The 19,220-nt window shown below is 37.5% G+C and overlaps 2 protein-coding genes across 8 annotated transcripts in view; both read left to right on the forward strand.

Annotated features, from left to right (window-relative positions):
- The window catches only part of LOC132904638 (uncharacterized), a 394,190-nt gene that overhangs the window by 226,085 nt on the left and 148,885 nt on the right, over positions 1–19,220 (forward strand). The window lies entirely within an intron of this gene.
- LOC132904675 (bumetanide-sensitive sodium-(potassium)-chloride cotransporter) overlaps positions 4,152–19,220 on the forward strand; it is a 202,168-nt gene continuing 187,099 nt past the window's right edge. The window contains exon 1 of the mRNA XM_060955383.1: positions 4,152–4,155. The gene's annotated coding sequence lies outside the window, so the exon portion shown is untranslated. The remainder of the gene's footprint in view (positions 4,156–19,220) is intronic.

The following is a 19,220-nucleotide window of genomic DNA, read 5'->3' on the forward strand; positions in this document are numbered from 1 at the left end:
CATATTGCAGTTAGGTTTACACAATTGGTTTTTGTAACTAGGTTTTCTATTAAGAACAATACTTTTTTTTAGAAATATTTTTTTTTATGGATATTTCCGTGTATTATTTCTACAGCTGCTTTTATCAATTCGTGTCTTTTAGCGGGATACTGTTATCGCAAATGAGGCGTATATTCGGCGTTGTTCTCGTGATTCATTGTTTCTTCGTCCCTTCGAACGAAGGCGAAAAAGGAACAGAAAGGGGAGGTTGCACCGGAAGGCAACCCCATTTCGTTTATCTTGCCGTGGTAACAAATCTGCGTCCATCAGCAGCTTTCGAACGCATTGTTCTACATCTCTGAATTAACTGACCCTTCGTTTAAAAATCTTTCCGTAAATGTGCTGTTGCAAATTATAAATTTAATACGAAGGAATACACATGCAAGCGTATCAGGACATGTAAAAACATTTCAAGCAAAACCAGTTTCTTTTCTAATTTCATTTTTTAATTATAAAGTCCCTTTTTTATCGTACTTAATCAATGAGGTTGAGTTTTTAATCTAAACTTAATATAATTTTTGGCGAATCTATTCCAATTTATTTATACAATTAAGTGTTATAAACAACAATAATTGTAAATATTTCTCTTGGTACATCTTCAAAGATGAACGAATAAGTAATTATGTACTTACGTAATTGCGTAATTCATCTATAGCACGTTGATTTACATTTCTTAATTAACAAAAGCAGCGAAATTACATTCTTTAAGAAAACTTATCGTTCTGAGATCCCTCGCTGCACAGCGAGTCTCACTGCACCCCCAGTGTTATCAAGAAAAATTATAGTAGTCGCGATGATAGGAAGTGAACGTCGGCCACGCGAATAGTGCAAACTGATTCGCCTTTTCTCTTGGCGTAAGAGTCAACAGGCACGCAATCATACATCGTACGTAAGCACGTGAAGGGAAACTGTCGTGACAAGGCAGTCAGGGGTCAATCTTTTGTTTAGCCGCGACCTTTTGTTTCACTGTCTTGCAATTACTCACGTATCCGGCGCGGCCGTAAATTGGAAGGAAGCCTTTTCTGCACTGCGCTTCCTCTGTCTTCGTTTGCCGTATTTTCACCGTATCCTCGCGAGAACATCCTCTTTTCATGATTGACACCTCGGATGCGGAACTCGTAATTGCTGAACGCGTAAAAAGACATCCCGCCTCGAGTCGAGGTCCTTTTGTAACCTTCGTCGAATCAAGGATAATGATTTAGCGGAACACTACTAATTACTAGTTGGTCGCTTAATAAAAGCTTCATTTTTGAAAATAATTAACCTAATATCGATTAGCGATTATATCAAGAAAGAGAAATTCTATTAGAAATCACATACAAAGTTCGAAGGTAGACAATAATCGATAGTAATAAACACTATTCTTAAAATTATGCTTTGAAATTTAATGTTATTTGTGTCGTCCTTTCGCAATAAATTGAAAATTATTAATTGCGTGGACGATGATTGCGAGAAATTTACAAAAACTAAAGTTTGCTTTTCCAAAGACTCAAATAATAAGCTTCTGATCATAATTTCGTTTCTATTTCTAGAGTTAAGAAAGCTCGTTGAACGTTCCATCTTTTCACCAATTCAGATATTCATGCTCAAAAATTCGCTTACCAAAGCAGAGTCTCATCACCACGAGCAGAAACACGATCAATAACTCTGGCAAACATAATTTACATTTCTATCAAGCGTGTCCAAAACCAGTCACCTATCTCTTTCGACTCAGCCCTCCGTGATCATCTTTCTTTTTATAGATTCGTAAGCACGAACGTAGTTGGACATTAATTATCAGAAATCTCAATCGTAAGCCCTTTCAGCTCATTTGCAACATATTTAAGGCCAGATTATCACTATGAAAAATTATCGAGCAATAATTCGACTCAGAGTAATGGCAGGGAGTTGCTCGTGAAAATTTTCAAGGAAGAGAATTCGTTTTTCAACGTTCACACCCTCGAAAAGCCGTTTGTATATGGTGAAAAGTTCGTCGAAAAGTCCCCTCTACGGCGTGCTCCGCGGAATGTCCACTCTTTCGGCGGGTTTCCAAGTGACCGTTGCCAAGGGAGGCAAGAGACTCCACTTCAGCGACCCTCCGCCGCTTTCTAACCCCTGCTCCGTCCAAGTAGAACGAGCCGTCGCGGCCTGGCCGTTTTCGAAAACGAGGAAAACGGTCGGACATGCTGGAAGAATGGAAGTTGATCGCTTCTCTTCGAAAGAAAAAAGGGATCCTGATGGAGGGACCAACTTGAAGAGCGTAATTTGTCGATGAGCGACTTCCACCATTTTCGTCCCTTCGCTAGCTTTTTTCCATGTTACGTTTTTGTCTACTTCTCCTTTGTGATTCCTGACACGTTTGGATGCTGTATGAGGTTCTTTCATCGATCCTAGCATCTTCTTCATTCTTTTTTATGTACGATATGTACGAAAGTTAGAAATGATACGCTTTTACCCATATCGTATCTCATGATTTTTCAATGAACTTATCTCTAAACACGTTGCATAATAACTTTTTCCAGAGTTTATAATAATTTCATATTTTAGTCGTAGATATTACTTCTTCGATGCTCAAAGGTCTTAAGATACGTTCTATCTTTAATAAAGCTTCCGTGTTTGATGTAAATTATACGTCTCATGAATCATATCCAGTTCACAGTATAAGTTTGCACAAATTAGCACTTCGTGCGTTAGGTACACATAAAACCATATATAATATCAAGTTGTATGTAATAATCGATTGCAAGAGGTTTTTAAACGATGGTTCGACCTACGATTATTTATCCCAGTCATTGTGCTGTTGAGCAAAATAAATTACAAGAAAGAGATAGTTAGTTTGTCGCTGGTAATTACGTCTAATGAGAGTCAGCAAAGCTTTGGGGAAAGTTTGAAGCGTCGGCACGGGGACTTTCTATTTACCCGCGCGGTGTCCGGTAATTGAGAAAAAGAATTAAGGGAGGATAGGATCGGCAGGCGCAACGAACAGCTCATTTAGCTACTCGTTGGACGTAGCAATGCGACGGGGGAAAGAGCAGGAAAAAAGGCGGAGAAACTGATTTTATTCCCTTGCACCCGAAGCTTTAAAGAGTTTCGAAGGTGCTTCGAGAGGCCATTGAGAATCCTTAAGAAGCTTCCCTGTCTTGGTAACTAATTAAAATTCTTCCCTCTCGAATCTTTGAAACTCCTGAGCCGATCAATCTGTCGAGATCTAACATTTCCCTGTTACGAGTCGAGAAAATGTACCGTTCCGTGAAAGAAAACCGGATAAAATAAAGGAAAAGAGAATGATAACTCATGCACGTTCATGCTCGAACAATTCTAGTTAAGATTCGTTTGTCGACAGAATGGAAAACCGCGAGTTACGACCGCGGTTTCTCGACGATGAATGTTTTAACCCGCATTGACCTCCGTGACAGTGGTCGTGATTATCTCAATCAGTGAGGCTAATTCTTCGCTGCCATTCGTCGTTGACCTCATCTTTAGTCTGTCGCTTTATTCGCCTTCGGCCTCTTTGTCCTCGTTTATTAAATCTTATTCAAGATTATGACGTTCGCTTTAATGAAAACCGTCAAGTTGTAAACTTCTTGATTAGGTCGTTTCACAGAAGTAAAAGGTGTAAAGAATTATAAGGAATACTTGGTATCTAGATACTATACTGAATATTTAGTATACGAGTTTAAGAATTTCCTTCTTTACAGAAAGAAAAATTTACACTAACTAAACTAGTTTCCTGTTGATTATATTTCTATCATTTAATTTGTAGTGTAATTTATAGCGGCTATAAAAATATTTTCCTTGCCCTTATTTTGTGTAATTAAGTGTTTCTTATAGTATCACATTTACTGAATATTATAAAATTTAATGTACCAGAACGTCAATTAATTAATACGTAAATATTATAATACACAAATATAGTGATGTGCAAATGCTTTATTACCCACTGTGATAAATAATTTTTGTACGAAATCTATTTGTATGTTGTAAAACCTTAACGTGTGCTTTATAAGAAAATTTGTATAAAAATCCACTATCAAAGTGGAGTTTTTCGATCCAAGCAATCGAAGATTAATTGACTCCGCGCACGAACGAACCTTTTTCGAAAATAGCGTTTGTCTCGCGTTTTTTACCCAAAAACAAGTGGAAGATTAAACCAGTGAAAAACACAGGGGCACCAAGCGTTTAATTAATTACGATTACATCGAGCAACCACGTCTGAATCCTCAAAACTCGTTTTAATGAGAAACGTACTATTCCGCTTTGCAAATTACAAATGTAGCGATACTGTTGTGACGCGTAATGTGGCGCAAACAAGTTTCGAGAACAGGGATACAGGATGTCTTAATGCGTTTGGTGCCAGTGACCTATGATTGAGAGAAAACAAAGATAAAACTTCATTAAATGAAGAAGGATATTTTTCGATTGATTTTTAAACATTTATAAAGATATTTACAAAATATACGAATATACAAAATATTTATAAGAGAAGACTATTTTTATTCATCTGCAACTAAATACTCTAACGTGAACTCTTGACTTTTATCCAAAATTATTCTCATAATCTTAGTTCTGTCAGGAAATCGAAGCACCAAAAATTCTATTTCTATTATCCAACGATCAAATATTTCTGCTTGCGATTCTTGTCTAAATTTTAATGCTTCTGATTTTCCTATATCAGCGTGCCAAACGTATAGATTCATTTCTATTATTGTACGATAAATCTATTTGCAAATCTATGAATTTATCAAAATTCTGATGTTACTCGTAATTTTCTCACGTCTCGCCAGTGTGAAGAAATTAAATCTACTGTATTCCTATTATTCCACAATCACATATTTTATTTAAAAATTCTCTTTCTCTCTCTCTCTCTCTCTCTCTCTCTCTCTCCTTATATATAAGAAAATAAAAATATAGATATATATATATAGTTTCTTTTAATCTTTTTACATTTATTTTATACATATATAAACTTGTGTCATAGTCCTAATTTCCTCGTGCTGTATACCGTGTCGAAAGAGAGCCACCAACGTAAAAAATCAATGATACTTTTCTCCTTAGAGGCGTTAAAACAGCACTTCCTCGAAGCTATACGTCTGTACAGTTGGAGTAGTCTGCGGTGAAGGCAGTTTGCGGTCGCGAGCGAATGTTAAATTGGCCGGGCACGTTCGCGAGAACCCGAAACGAACCGGAATTCACAGGTGTCTCCGCGACGAGCGTAAGCAGACAGGATCCTCTGGCCTCGTCCCGCCTTTGCCTTTCTACCTGTTCCTTTCTCTATCCGTTTCGTTCGTTCCTCTTTCGTGGCTGCAATTAACCGGTTTGTTTTGCAAACCGAGAGCTGCCACTTGTCACGGTGCAGCGAAGAAAAAAGTTCACGAATGAATGCTGGCTCATTTGCATGCCATTGTTTCAATATTAGCTTGGCTCTACGACCCTGTTCGGCTGTCCTGGGAAATATACGGCTTTCAAGTATACGAAGAAAGCGAATTTACTGGACGAGAAAGACACGAGAGAAAGAAATTCATAGAAGTATCATGATCTTTGTTAAGATTCTGAAGAATTCCTCTTCTCGATTCTTTCATAAAAGAAGGCTTATTTAGAGATCTCGAGGAAGTTTTCTGCATTGGAATTGGTCGCTGGTAGCGTTACGGAGGGATAAAACTGCTCGAGACTCAGCATGAAAGTTGAGTAGAATATACAATGGCTCATGAAAGTATTTCAACACTTGCAGACACCTTTTGTGGATGTACTATGTTTATTATAGAAAGATTTCGAAACTTCATTAGGAGTCTGCTATCGTAATCGTATTGGTAAAGCTTGAAACAAATCTGAAAAAAGAAAATATATAAGTTTCTACAATATATTTGTTGCAAATATATGCGTATTTCGCAGAAATCTCAAAAGTATTCAAGTAGCTAATTGCCCCTTATATTAATAACTCACGATATTCGGTGGAACCATCTTGAATACAGAATAATACATATAGATAACTATCCATACTCTATTGTAATTCTTCGTTAAATTAAATTCATATTTAATAAATTATTATTCAACATGAATTTAATAAGTAATAATAAATTAATTTAATAAATATCTTATACGAGTGTATAGAAGTTACGTGCTCGCATATTTTAAGAAGACTGGTCTCAATTTGATAGATATAATTATGGCAGTGTCTCGCTACATTTCCAGTAGAATTTCAAAACATTCCACGTAACACTTACGATATGAACGTGCAATTTTTCTATTATAATTGTTCAAATACTTTCATCAGCCAGTGTATGCAGTAACATAATATCATCGAATCGGTATTTCGAGATTTCCAGCGTGGATCATAGGTGTTCTTTCACCAGATGCACTATACTTGCCAACCATTCTAAATTGGCTGATTATGCTTTGGGAGTCCGTTCGCTCGTCCTCTCCGTTGCTGGATAAGCCCGATGATTTCCGTCGAATTATGTAAACGAGCGGTCTGGAGCCGCTGCCCAACCCAGATCCGCCGTAATTGAGGCTGGAGATGTGTATTTGCGGAAAAACGAGTGGTTCCATGGAAAAATTCGAAGTACGTCGTGTATTTCACCGCTCTCGTTTGCCTCGGGATTATTTTAATCGGTAGAATGTACCGTGAAGGCTTCACTACCCTCGTTGTCTTTAGAATTTCCTTCTGGAATTAATTGGCGTCGAGGAAGATATTAATTTTACGTCATTTCCATTGTTTAAAGAACAAAGGGAAACCTTGGCTTTACGATTCTTTATATCAGCTTGTATGCTGAATTCTTGGCAATCGTTGGTATTTCTTTGGAAGAGCATCAAAAATCGTTACTTTCGTACGAGATGTATTTTGCCAACTCATTATTTGGTTCTATTATTTGTTGTAATTGTATTATGTGATATTTTATTTCATCATTTTCATTTTTTTTTTTTTTTTTTTTTTTACAGCAAATTCCAATATACGTGCATTTTCATATTCTTCAAATATGTGCACAAAATTTCCCAAATATTGAAATAATTGAAATTTTAATAATAATGTGAAATATTATAAATTAAAACGAAGAAACCTAGAATCAAACATGTTTAGGTATAAAGTTTTATCACTTAAATGCATCGTTTTTTCGATACTATTTATAAATATCTCTGCTATCCGATCCGCGATACCATCAAAAATCCATAAATATCAATCATGTGGCTAAGATATTAAACTGTATTAAAGTGTGACCGAGTTTGGCGATAAAACGCATTTCGGTATTCGTTGTTCGCGGATGATTCACAGGTAAAACCATCATTTTCGCCGTGGAGAATGTATGGCCCTTAACGATAATTACAACAGTCGAGCTACATCAACGCGCTGAGTATCGTGAAAAAGAAAAATAATAATTCGCCATGCGTTCAGCTTGGTACCGTTATCTCCAAAAAAAAGAGATCGAAGACAGCGACCGAGATAACGAGCAGCGCAGACTGTGCTTTTTTTGATTATAAAACACGGGAGAACGTTTTGAGGAAATGAATTAACAGGTCTTCAAACGCGATAATTCGTCCGCCTAATAGAAACGCGATAAACCTTCAGTAACAATTTTTATTAGCATTGACATTTCAAAATGCTTTTTTGTCTCTCAGTTCGTGTAGTTTTTAGTATTTTCATCTTGAATGTTTTCATCTTTAATTTCCAAATATTCAATTTTTCTAAAACATTTAATTCCAATATTCCTAAAACATGATCCAGAAATACTTTACTGCGATGCACACTTCATTGCTCTGTCAAACAATTTAACGATGTATGAATTTGATCGCAAAGCTCTGTCGTAAATCTTGTTTCTCTATTTACGATCTCGCTGGTAATTTCCGCTAATTGCACGTAATTACGCGTATGTTTTAGTCCAACTACGCGTAACATATTTTGACAGTGGAGTCGTGAACTATAAAAAGACGGTGTAACGTTACTAAAAAAATAAAACGCTATAGAAAATTTGGCGAAGAAATTATCTCGAATTCTCCAACGACTCCAAATTTTTACTCGATTTCCGCTACACAGTTTCTTTCCAAGATACCAGATCCTTCAGTAGTACTATCCTTTTTTTCGAGCAGGACATTCCTTCAGACTGGCACGAGGACACGGCTAACAAATAAAAGTGTTAATGAACGCGATACGTTCGGAAAGTGGAAGAGCCCGCTCGTAAATTAACGCTAATTCCCGTGAAAGTAGCGTCACCTATAATTTTCTCCGTGTTACTTCTTCGTTCTTATCGCTAAACAAGCGCGCGAAGCGAGCGAAGAACGTCGGCGCCAAGCTTTTTCAAGCCAGTGCACACATGCACGTCGTGGGCGTGTAAATTTCTCAATTCGCGCATTTCCGAGGGCCTCGAGAAGCCAGCAGTCATTAATCTGGTTATGGATACCGCCAAAGCCAAGGTCTCTGCCACCAGACGGCTCGAGATTCAATCTCTCTTCTCAACTTCTTCCTTTCTCTGGCATCCTCGTGTTCAAGTACAACCATCAGGTTCCCTCTTTCTCTCGCTCTTAGTCTGTGCTAAGAAGAGTTAAAGGCAGGACGTGACACCTTTTACGCATGTACTCCCCTCGTTTCTCTTTCTTTCTTTTTCTCCTTCTCCTTTAATTTCTTCCTCTTTGCTGTGCTACGAATTCTCGTACGAGTACCTCGGCATTCGAGACTTTTAAAACAGCAAAATGGACTGTAGGATTACTGAAATTACGCTGCATCTCGAAAGTACTTAAACACTTACCATAGAAAACTTTTATGTTCACATTGTATACGTTATATAAAACATTTCGAAACACTAGGACCATAATGAGATACGATGGTCGTGATTTTGTTGGTTAAGTTTGGAACGAACCTTAAAATACACGTGGAAATTGTAAGAAATATTTAAGGTATTTCGTGTGTTCACAGCAATTTATTCACGTACGAAAACTACATATAGAGCTACATATAGAGAACTCAATGACTTACAATTTCCATCCTTTTACAGGCTAGTATTTTGCAAATTCAAATTGTCAATTAATCCTATGTTAGAAAAATTGTGCTTTTATTTGGTTTTGAAGCTAAACATCAATATCTTCCACTGTCTTCGAAATTTAAAAGATATTGCTTATTGGAATATTAAAATATCGAAAGTCACTAAAACATCCAGACCGTCAAAATATTATTTACTTTTGATTGGATCCAACATATCTTCTTTTCCATTTTTATCTATTTCATATCAAAATATTCATTTTCAGTCATAACGCGATAGAAATATGAAAAAATCAATAAAAACGTACTTATCATATTTATTCTTGTGCTATTTGATTGTGTTGACACGTTGGATTCGCCAAAACATACATTCACTGTAAAACCAGAGCCTTACAAGTAATTATTGCCAGCGTCCTGACAGTTTTTCTGTCGTTCGTTCAAGTTGATTGCGAGAATTCCTGAAGATTGCACGAGGTCGAGTCACCTCGGAGTACTGCCAGCTGCCTTTTTACGAGCCCAAACCTCCGACCACGATGTTTTGGCCTGTTCCCCGTTCCATGGTCCTCGTTCTACACGCGGTGAACATCGTAGAACGACCGTTCGGATATTTCTTTCCGCGGAATGCTCGGTAAATTGCTTATATTTAAACGGTTAAGCACCCTCGCCGGTGCGCAAACGCGACCATAAATAGCGGATTATTACGAACGAACGCCGCGAAGGGGCATTGCCGAGGTAATTGTGTGATTACCGTTAACATTTGCATGTGTGTTAGTAGCTCATTGCCGATTAAACTTGGCAGCGCGACTCGCTGATCACTTGGTTACTGATTATCCAGATTCTTCTTTTCAATTAATCTACCTCCGTTTTCTTTCTTTTCTTTTTTTATGAGAACTTCTACTCATTGATAATTGAAATATCCTATCACGGACAACTTGCATTATTTATATCATTGAAACTTAAAGAAATCATGGAAAAATGAAAGAAAAAGTTGTTAAGTACGAGATAGGAATGAAGTGGTCGATAGGAGTTTCAATAATTAAAGTAGAAGAATCACAATCTTCTGTAATTAAAGTAACGCTGAGTATGTTTAAATTTTTCATTTACATGTCACATGCTTCGAATCACTTATTATGGTTAATCTGGAATAAAATTTACTAAATTTGTAAAAACACCCAACTAAATGCATGTACAATTGTTTCGTTCTATGGCTTGAACCTTTTACGGAAGTTTTTATACGAATAGCAATCTTTGAATATGTTAGAAGGGTAAAAGCTGAAGCAGAGACGTCAGAGATAGATAAATTTTTGCTGGACATCGTTTACTGAGAAAACGACTGATTACCGAAGGGTTCGTCGACGACACAATTTCCAACGATGATATGCGTACAAATGCAAATAGGATTACGGAAGGCTAACTAGGGAAAGGCAAAGAGAAAGCTGAATCTCGTGGGCAGTGGAATTCGACGGTCGAGCTGATTCACCTAACTCGCGTCTCCCACGAATATTCGGCAACATCTGGACGAACGAACCTGTTCTCCGTTAACGAGTCACGTTTCATTACGTAGCTCTTCGAAATTTACCGATCGGAAATCGAATCGTCCCAAATGACCATCGTGACGCGCATTTTAATTCACTCGAGGTGTAAAAACGCGCTGACCTAAGGCGAAACTACTTGTTTAGATAAATCAAATATTTTCAGTGAAATTGATTGTTATGAATTCTAAAGATTCATTTTTCATATTAAGTGTTCTACATTTCATGCGAACTGCTGGCACAATCAAATTAATATTATTAATTTAATTTAAATTTAATATCATAATAATAATTTAATATAATACAAACTATAATATTATTTAATATAATATTAAGTAATAATAAATTAAGAAATTCAATCATACTCGTGTAAACTGAAACAAACCTCCATCAAGGATTCAAATGCTTATAAAAAGAAAAGATCGCTTTGATTAAAACAAGTATGACGAATTTTCTTAACTACAAATAAGCTGTATCTATTCTACGTAAAATTATAAAATTGTAAAAGTTATTTGAGCATCAAAAATCTACAACTTATCCCCTGTTGATTCACCAATATTGTTAATTCATAAATCATGCAAGAGAATCCTGGTCAAGATATAATAATTTACTTTGAGAAATGAAACTGAATTCCGACAATACAAACGCGATCATGAATATATGTAAATTCGCAGATTGAAGCCATCTACAAATTTAGCAAGATACTGTTCGTTACAGACAACGACCACTTTGGCATCGTCTACAGGAGATGTTAGCATGACTAAGTAATTCAACGCGCATGAATACCCATACGGTATTCCGTATTCGGCAGACATCCACACCGTTAAATATTTAATAGTTCGTGCAAGGATTCGCCATCCTATATCTCTACGTTCCCCATCGTTTCTAACGCATTAACACTGCATCGATTACGTAATATTGGATCTTTTCGTGGCTACTGATACGAATAAAAAATTCATCGGACTCTAAGGCATCAGTTTGCAGTCCTACTACTGGCTGATACTGCACTCTCGTCAAAAGATAACCCAAGTGTGTTATCTTTAATTTCTCAATGACGCGTGCAAAGTTTTTCGTCTGTAACGTATAATATCAAAATATTTTTAGCTCAGGATATGCGGCTCTGCTGAAAATAAGTCGCAATATCGTAGATGTTTGTATACAACAAAGAAAAACTGTTCTATACTAAGGTCGAAATAACAACACACTCTGTTAATATGTTTAGAAATTGCTCAGTAGTTCATGATCTATCGACGAATAAAGATTACAGTATATATATTATATAAATTTGTAAGTATGGGACGCGGAAAAAGATTAAACGAGTCTGAAAAAAAGCAAATTCTTTAACTAAAACAGCAACGGTTATCAATAGCAAAAATATCGAATGTAATAAGAAGAAATCGTAGAGTAATAGACAATTTCTTTAAAAATGTTGAAGATTAAGGCAAAAAGAAAAGTACTGGTTGGCCGTCATCGTTGTCCGATCGTGATAAGCGAGGAATTTTGCATGTAGCTTCCAACTCGCAGTTAAAAACAAAGCAAATAATGGAGAAATGTAATGTTAGTGCCAGTGTTTCAAGTGTTCGTCGAATTCTACTATCCTGCAAAAATATCAAGAGGCTAAAATTGAAAAAGTAACCTTCGTTAACAACGAAACACGAAGTAGAGCGTTTACGCTTTGCAAAAGAAAGAGTGCATTGGAAAAAGGAATGGAGAAGGAAACTATTTACAGACGAAAAAAGATTCAACTTTGATGGTCCTGATGGGTTCCAATATTATTTTCATGACACAAGAAAAGAGACAATGTCAGCAATTCGACGACAAATGGGAGGAGGCAATACGATAGTTTGGACCGATATTGATTGGTTATTTCGGCAAGACAAATATCAAGTTCATTGATGGGAGAATGAATAGTGTCCGATACATAAATTTAATCAAAAAAGAAATAAATTAATCATGCAGAACGCATTTCTGAACCTGATTACATCTTTCGAGAAGATAATAAACCTGTACATACATTAAGATTGGTCCAATCATATTTTAATGAAAATAATATATCTATCTTGCCGTGGCGTGCACGCTCCCCAGACCTTAATGTTATTGAAAATTGCTGGGCAGAACTTATGCACCCGGTATACGCGAATGGAAAGCAGTATCGATACGTACAAGAATTAAAAAATGCAATTGTACGCGAATGGGATACGTTAAATCAAACTATATAAGTCGATACCAAATCGTATAATAGAAGTAATAGAAAATAAAGGGGGATATACCTATCATTAAATAAGTATATATGTTTGATAAGTAATTATTGTTAGTTACAATTTATGTTGATTATTATTTTCTTATTGTACGTGTGCTATCATTTCGTTCTTAAAATAAAGAAATTTTTTTTGTTACACACTAAACCTTATAATGTTTTGATATTATACGTTACAGACGAAAAACTTTACACGCGGCATTGAGAAATTAAAGATAACACACCTGGGTCACACACCTCATCTTTTTGACGAGGAGTGTATCTGTCTCAAGTATTAATCTGATCGCATTAACGTCGATAAAATTGGATTTTTTCAATTTATTAACACGTTAAGAAAAATTTATTAACACGTTGACTGCCACGTGAATTTTGTATATTTTTCTCTGGAGACTCTATGAATTGGAGTATAGTACGCTATAATATTTCAGTTTTGCAAAATATTATGTTGTATTTGCGCATCATTTTCTTGACAGTGTTATCTAACTCGTCCATGGTACTGAAGCTTTCTTAATCGATTAAATTTATCTTATTTTAATCATTCTAAAATATTTAGTAACGTGGGTCTCTGACTGTCACCACTTTCCAATCGTACTATTGACATCTGTCTCAAGTATTATTTCAATTAGTTTATTCGAAAATTTGCATGTGAAATGTTTTCGGTGAAGCTATCGTCACTTTATAGCGCAACGCCTCTCGCCACATTTCCTCTATCTCTTCAGTCTCCACAAGCGTTCGCAAGGGGATTCTCGTGTCTCGATTGCATATTTGTACGTTTCTGTCTGGGCATTGGTTCCTCTTACGCTGCTCGATGCATAGCTTTACTATATGCACAACCGTTCGATCCAACCACGTACGGTTCTAAGCTTCTTCCTCGATTTCCTTGATCTTTTGTTTCCATGCGTGCTTCTAAAGAGGAGCACGTATAGATAGATTCTCTCCTCCTCATCCCTGTTAAACCGAGACTGTTTAGCATCTCGCATATCCCGCGAAGACTTCTAGACTTCCCTTATTTCCGACATGTTAACATCTACCTGTTAAACCATAAATTACCTTCGACCGTTCAACCTACTCCCACACAATTATCTTACTTACCTATTCATTTACATATCTCACTTTACCTTTCATCTTGCCTGTCTTCTTTTTCTACTATTCTCCGCCCCAACGTTAGCGAAACACAAATTTCTCAGTAACTGTGAGACTTTTCTTTTTATAAGATTTTACGTTTTGTTCTTATAATATCAAGTTTTTGTAACCATATGAAAGTATTACTAAACGATATAATATTTAATATACTTCATCTAATTCATCCGGCTGTAAATGCTGTAATGAATGCAGATAATGTTCACAAATAATAATTTCTATAGCCACTGTATATTGGCAGAATCAGTTAATCCATCCAAATTTCATATTCATATGAATATCGTATATGAATATAAAATTCCGATCGATTATTCGATTCTTTGTTAATTCACATTAATCTTCCTACTTCCTATACCTACGTGTATCTTGTTCCAAAACTTATAAATAAATGATAATGTATATTTATTTCCCTTTCGATACAAGAAATCCCACGGCTTCTAACTGAAAATCATCTTCCGTCTCCGGCATTCACGCGCCTTGGAAGAGGCCATCAGCTCCTCGTTGCCGTGCGATTTTCATCTCTCTATCTTCGCTGACCTCGAAGTGGCTACTCTCGTCTCCGTTCATCTTTTCTGTCCACACGCGAGTCGAGAATGGAACAGATGGAAGGAGAGGCTGAAAGACAAGGAAAGAGTATGTATATGAGAAAACGAGAGAGAAAGATAGAGAGAGAGAGAAGATCAGGGCACAACCGCAGACTGAAGGAATGCCTAATGAGCCAGACATCTCGCGTGGGAGCAATCATTTCCATGGGGACCGCTTGTAGATCGTCGCACGAAAACGAGCCACACGGCGAAATCGTAATTCAACGGGGCGGAACTCGGGGAGACGCGAAATTTGAATTTAAAGCGGGCCGAATGGCCGACGATCAGCAGGCCCGGCCGCCATCGCCGCCACCGAATTAACCTCCGTCCGGACTAAATCCTGCCTACGTGATTATATTTGCTCGTACGGCTGCTGGCCTGGACGATAAAGTCCGCGGAAACGAGGGATTTGCTTTTTAAGCTCGCGCCTCGGATTAACCGTTGCTCATTTATTCGGCATCGTTTTCGCCCGGTTCGCTCGTTTCACATCGTTAGTTTTCGTCGTTATCTTTTCGCTCGTAATGTTCTTTCGATGCTGTCGCGATTCCCGACGATGATGGTCGAAGCCACTTCGTGCTCGTTCCGTTTCCACGTTTTGTTATCAGCTGTGACTCGCAACGATTAGATCGTGTTTCCATGCTATACAATTTACGACTTATAGCGGCTGCGGGGTGGCTATACCTTCCACTCTTTAAACGACCCTTTTTTATCGCAGAACTCGGATTTCGAATTGCGTTTGGAGATACTGCGGGATTTTTTCCTCCCTGCATTCCTTTTTCTCTTTTCTTTTTTTCTTTTTTTTTTTTTTTTTCGTTTTTGCTCGTGAAGGAGTACATCTACGAAATACAGATTTCCATGTTTATCGTTTTTAAATTAGTGAAACACGTTTCGATAATCGGGTACTTCATTCTAAATTGTGCTGTTTCCATTTAATCGTACTGCCTTAAATGCAAGATTATACTTGAAAGATGAAAAACCGGATGAAGTAAATTTATACATCTATTTACTACCAGCCACGCAAATTTGTGTTATTCGTGGTACACGATACTCTGAGTAGCATTTTTTTTTAATTCTCGTATTAATTCGATAAGTAATATCTCTATATCTGTAATAATTAGCGAATACGCTGTCTACATCGACTTAAGAAGAATCGTTTAAATCTACGTGCAATCTGAACAAACTAAACAACGCTACATTCAATACGATCTGATCATTCCACGAAACAATTTCCACGGTAAATTCTATAGAATTTCAGTTAACCAATCAGCAACGAGAAGTCCTAAGCTGAAGCAATCTTTGTTCCATTTCACGATCCACTTTTCTCGTTCTTCTGTTTAACTCGACAACGTTCTAAAAAATGTGAGAGATCGAAGAAAGGTGGTTTCGCGACTCATTTCGGTCGAAAGCTTTTTCCTCGTGGCTCGAGCCGCGGAAAGCCTGCAATCACAAGCAGTTGTGGTCCGATAGCAAAGCCAGAAAATAAGGCAACCGATCCTCTCGGTCCTGAGACGATACCAGTATCGACGTTCGACCGGGAGAACGACGTATCCTACCACGTCTCGAGCGAAGAGAAACGTTCTCGGCACGAGCGATTATCTTAATGTCTGCATCATGGTGGCAGAGGGACCCTGAAGGCGCTGACGAGAGCCAGGGGAAAACGCTGGACGAAAAAGTTTACTGGCAGCGATAAAATTTGTTCCTGTTCAGCTTTCAGCGACCGAAAACTCGAACGTTCCTCTTTCTTTCTTTCTTTCTTTCCTTTTTACTCTGTTGCTCCTCTTTTGGAGCAGGTTTCGTTCGTTCGTAGGTGGGGTAAAGTTGAAACATTTATTGGGCTGGATTACCAAAAGTGCTTGTTCCTGGCAACAAGTATAATTTCTTTCAAGTACGGTATTTTAAATAATTGAGGGGTTATTTACTTTGAAGCAAGAGTGGAGTACGATGAGAAGATGTATAATACTCCATAGGTTAATCTGATCTCAGCTGATTCTTCCTTCGATTCCGCTTCTTCGTTGGATAGTAATCGCGATACATAGGAAGATAGGTAGAGATAATCGATGCGAATTCAATTTATTCTCAGATATTGATACCGAAGATAGGGAAGATGACGAGAAAAATTGAAATCAATCGTAGCCTCGACCGCAGAGAGCCTTCGGGATTATCTGGATTGCCTGCTACCGAAACGGGAAAAGTTAAGAGCCGGAAATCGATTTATTCGCGAATCGTTGAATCATCGTGATTTATCGTTCGAAAATTATTGTTACAGTTTGTTCCAACTATGAATAATACTACAACGACATCTCGATAAACGAGTCAGGATACTTTCGATACTGTATCGTGTGCATATTGTCGCTGTAAATTACTCCAAAATTCGATCTTCATTTTTCTGTTAAAACGTGTATACATCATTTTGATATTAATTGTGAGAATATTCTCTTACGTGATTTCGATTGTTCCATTTTTAGAATTCAGTGAAATACGTCATTGAAAGATAGACATTCCGTACGTTACAACGCAATAAGTGAGTAGTACATACTTTAATTTAACTACTCAGATAGCCCATTCAGAGTGTAATAACATATACGTGTAATAGAACGATAACATACATTACGCTAATCAATTGTCGTTCACGTCCGATCCGTACAATGCAGTTCGTACGTTCGCAGTTAATGCACAGATATTTTTCAACAGATTCACGAGGCGAATGATTGAAAATATTTCATTCTATTGAGCGGCGCGATAGGGCAAAGATCAGGCTGTCGGTAATTCTTGGGGATAATGGCTTCATATCTCTTCGGCGTTGAACGCAGGTTTCATTATTGTCGGCTTTTCTTGCCGGCGTTTGTTTTTTTTTCATGTCGTCCCTCCGATACCCACGAGTGTAATTCATAGCGCCATATAAAACGTAACGCTCGAACGTGCAATTGCTCGGCAATTTGCATTTGTATGGTGATTCGTACATTTACCCGTGAGAACCTGATGAATCACGGAAAATAATGTCGCGCAATCATCGGAACATGAGTATAATGTCGGCTCGAATGCATTGGAGAAGCATGTAGCCGCGAATACTAGCATCGTCAGGTGACTGTAAAATTCGTGTTCGATCGGGTATAATAAACTTAAGATGGGGTTTCATCTTGAAAGATAGTTGATAATTGTCGGTCTTGAAATGTTAATAGAGATTTAATAGAGAAAGGTTTCGTTTCGAAATTTATTCAGTAGGCTGGCGTGTATATCTTCGTTTGTCGAAGTTCCTTTGGAATTTCTAAATTTTCGGTATTATTCTTGCTCCTTTTTTACACTCGTGAATCCAGGCGCCTAAATCCTAGAATTTTCCTTCTCGTCGCTTCGTAACATCTGACTGAAGAAAGACCTTCCATGATCCTTCAAAAAGAGGGAAAGGAATGAGCAAATGATATGGAAGATTTTGTTTTTCCGATTTAATTAGAAAGAGCTTCGAGATGTAAATAGATGCTGCCTCCATTTCGGAAAGTAGTCAACAGAACTGCATCCATGTAGACGAACAAAATACCAGCAATCTAACTGAAATAGAACTAAATTCCAGTGAGAGTTAACGCGAAACCTCTACGAGTAGAATAAGCTCGGCAAAGTAAACAGAAGTTTAATTAAAAAGAGGTCGAAAATATCTGTTCTATCTCCCAAATGCCAACATTTTCCATCGGAAAACTTCAGGTAACATCCTCATAAAGGAACAAGATACGAGTAATCAAACTAAAAAAGAACTAAATTCAAGGTAGAAGGTTGTTGGTACAGAACCTGTGCGACGTTCAGGAGGATAAATTCGGTCGGAATCGAGCGTCGAACCGTGACGTGCTCCGGATCAGTACCCTCTGGGCAGGCTCTCGCGAAATTCCCTGCTCTTCGAGATCCATAATGGACGTCGAAACAACGGACCGTCGTCGTTGCTGCTCCGTCGGCTCTTTCCCCGACCCGATTGGCCGTAATTTACGCGTTGCGTGGAACAAATAGTCCTTGGAAGGATGAGGACCCGACGCAGACACATTCACGGCCGGAGTAACGCTCACGGCCAGACATTATCGTGCGCCACTATCTTCTTCTTCTCTTCTTCCTTCTTTCTCATGTTGTTCTTATTGCACAGTCTGTCTTGGCCTTTCTCTGCGAATCTTTGTCTTCGTCTTATGTTAGTTTCATTCGACGCGATCACGTTCCTATCTTCTCTTGCTCATTCATTCGGACGATTCCATCTTCTTTTATAGATACGGCCAGCGTTCGATTCATGATTAACGCGTTACGCGAATTTTACATGTTTTGCTTTAGCATTCTCGATAGATCGAGATATACTACATCATAACGTATAACTGATACTATACTGTATTCGCGCACTTTTTTCTAGCAATGCTATCTAAAGCATTCGCATTATTGGAAATTACTTGGTCCGTGAAATCTGTCTGATTTTCATCATTCTGAAAAATGTAGTAACCTGGTTGACTAATGATTATCGTTAGTGTATTAAATTGAAGTCGATATCTGATACGTTAATGGTACATAAAGTGGTAAATATTTTCACCGAGGAATCGAGCGTTGAAAATAATTTGTCGATAAAGAAAAATGAAATAAGAAATAATGAATAAGAATAGAATCGTAAATTATAAACGTGTTACATCGTTGAATCGTTGAACGTCGAGAAACATTGCGTTATTCGTTTGTTAATATAAGTCGTCGATTCTAAAGAGTTAAATAGT

Source organism: Bombus pascuorum, chromosome 1 (genome assembly GCF_905332965.1).
Source record: "Bombus pascuorum chromosome 1, iyBomPasc1.1, whole genome shotgun sequence".
Taxonomy (NCBI): domain Eukaryota; kingdom Metazoa; phylum Arthropoda; class Insecta; order Hymenoptera; family Apidae; genus Bombus; species Bombus pascuorum.